Raw genomic sequence first — 3,377 nt, forward strand, 5'->3', positions numbered from 1 at the left:
GCATTGATTGTGGACTGAAAATGGAATCCATTAGAGGATGATTCGCTAGTTAAGGCGGGGGATGCTCTGAGAAAACAAACACCCTATTACTTTATGATTGACCTACATTTCAACGATATATTTATATGATTATAATAGTCGACATCAGATCGCATTAGATGACCGTCATTCTTTTGTCTGTAATGCAATGCTGTAGAAAAAGTGTAATGGTGAGATGAAATGTCTCGTTTTCATAGCTAATGATGACTGCCTATGAATAAGAATAATTCGTATTCCAAGTTTCTAGGCTATGCATTATTAGGTATTCTATGACTAGCATGTCTTTCATCACCAAATGTAGCCTATCTGCATCATTTCTATTTATTTGAATAGGGTGCATTGCCTCAGTTAGATCAACTCCATATACAATTGCCCTCCTTTTTTATTTGCATGTGATGCTCAGCGTTTGGTCGTGTTTTGACTGCAATGCCTGGCATGAATATTGCAAGAACAGTCATCATGTTTTCCCCATGCATGTTTTTGCTTTTTGTAAAAAGTAGGCTACAGATATAGATTTATTCGGGGCCAAAATTGAGCCCATGGTTTGCATAAGCAACTGGTTACTTAAAAAGCTGTCAAACACTAGTTTTTTTCTATCAAGAATAATAACATTGATGATCTTAAGTTAAAGGTTTAAGCCATGTTGAAACCATATACATAATTGAATGAATTAATGAATGAATGGTTGTCCAGGCCTATGGGTAAGGCTAGACATTTATAGTTCAAGATTCTACTTCAGGCCTGTTTGTGTGTAAATGGATGAGAAACTCACATGGTCAAAATGCTATAGATTTTATGGACATACCATCCTCTTAAGCCCTGATAAATTGTTTATATTTACAATAGGACACATTCTTTGATCAGAGGTATATGATGCTTGTCTCCCCGGGGACACACCATGACTATTGGCCCTCACTGGGTCATCAACAACAATGATACAGTGTAGTAGGCCCTATCTGTATCACAGAAGCCTTCGCCTATTCCATGACTTACCAATGGGTTCTGCACATAGGCCTACTAGAGAGGGAGCCTTAATTATGGACAGGATGATTTGATACATTTTGTAAATATAATTAAAATGGTTCAGTGATTTGAGAAAAATGGGTCAAAAGTCAAAAGATCTGCCTTCCAATTGCCCCACCTCCGGTTGTGTTATGATTTTGAGGGGCTGGGCTGTGGGTTGGTTAGATGAATGATTGCATAGACTATGGATAGGCAACTCAGTGCAGAGGAGCTTCTTGACCATTAATTGACTACTGAAGGAGATCAGGTGTCATTATTAATGGTGTACTGTTCAGACACAATAGGCGAATAAATAGCTTACTACACATACTGTAGCTTAGGCTACATCCCTCTGCAGTTCTAAAATGTAGGCTCACAGATATCTGAAATGTCACAACTATTCCCAGTCTATTTGTTTTATTCTATTTTTTTGACAGTGGTTAGAGATATAAGCCACAAGGGCAGGGGTTGTGGTGGTAGTATGGTATGTTTTCCATTCTCTCCTTGTACCCATTAATCTTTGGGTAAACATAATCTTTCTGCTGTCCTCGATACAAGGAAAACATTCAATTTATAGTTGACTGGGAGATAGAGTTCTGAAAGCAGTGTCACCCGATTTGTTATCAATTTGAATCATCCATTGTTTGACCTGATAAGCTTGAATGATAAGCTTTGTTTTTCGTCAAGGGAAATGTGTTGAATGGGTTGTCGTCTGAGTGCAGGTTGCTGTATTCCAATCATCAAAGCAGCAGATTGATATCATAGCCTGTCTGTCTCCGCCCCAGCCCCCCGCCCAAGCCCCATCCTCAGTTCCTTGTGTTGATGGAAGATAATGGACATAGGCCTAGGTCATCAATCCCCTGAAAGGCTGTAGTAGTTTAAAAAAATCTAACATTTCATACTAGCAGAGTGCTGTTATTATCATTAATTATTTAAGTGCTGCATGAGCACGAAATGGACCACATTAGCATTGGTTATAAAAAAAGAGTTAGTGTTATTAGTAACCAGTGGTTTTCAGTCATTTAGCCCATATGTTCATAGAATCATCTGTCTTACTACTGATTAGTGGTGTTGCTGGCTGGGCCTATCTGTGAAAGTTAATTGAAACTCCAAAGGAAATCTTGCACTGACTAGAGGAACCAATGCATCATAGGTGCTGGATGAGTTTTGATTGAAGTAGATTTTTCATTATCACCATCTGTCATTCACAACAGTTTGTCAGTTATGAGAGACAGACAGTGACACATTTTCTATCAAATTCATGTATTTTGGTCTGCAGTGTTCTCAATTTAAGTGGTGGACTGGGATGTATCTCAAAGATTGTTAATAAGAGATTGTTACACACATACACTCCCCTACGTATTTATTTGGACAGTGAAGCTAAAACTTTTAATTTGGCTCTATACTCCAGCATTTGGGATTTTAGATCAAATGTTTCATATGAGGCGACAGTACAGAATGTCACCTTTTATACATATCAGTTTTACCATTTAGAAATGAAAGCACTTTATGTGTCTAGTCCTCCCATTTGACTGTGTAATAAGTATTTGGACAAATTCACTTATGTGTATTAAAGTAGTCAAAAGTTTAGTATTTGGTACCATATTTCTAGCACACAATGATTAACGTACATCAAGCTTGTGACCTCAAACTTGTTGGATGCATTTGCAGTTTGTTTTTGTTGTGTTTTAGATGATGTTGTGCTCAATAGGAATGAATGGTAAATTATGTATTGTGTCATGTTGGAGTCACTTTTATTGTAAATAAGAATAGAATATGTTTCTGGACACAATAATGTGGATGCTACCATGATTACAGATAATCATGAATGAATTGTGACTAATAATGAGTGAGAAAGTTAGAGGCATAAATATCATATCTCCTCCCCTGTTATTGGTAATGGTAATGGTAATGGTGAGAGGTGTCACGATCGTCGTAGGGAATAGACCAAGGCGCAGCGTGATGAACGAACATGTTTAAACTTTATTATCTTTAGTGATAATAGACAACAATAAACAAAACAAGAAACGACTCGTGAAGTCCACGGTAACAATGACCAACACGGAACAAAAACCCACAAACACAAAGGGAAAACAGACAGTTTAAATATGGCTCCCAATCAGAGACAACCAACGACAGCTGACACTCGTTGCCTCTGATTGGGAGTCACTCTAGCCAACATAGAAATAAACACAACAGAATGAACACACCCTGGCTCAACATATAGAGTCCCAGAGCCAGGATGTGACAAGAGGTTAGCATGTCTTGGGGTTATGATCTTTTGCCTCTGTAACTTTCTCACTCATCATTATTCACGATTCATTCATGATTATCCG

This window comes from Coregonus lavaretus (assembly GCF_964263955.1).
Source record: "Coregonus lavaretus genome assembly, chromosome: 19".
NCBI lineage: Eukaryota > Metazoa > Chordata > Actinopteri > Salmoniformes > Salmonidae > Coregonus > Coregonus lavaretus.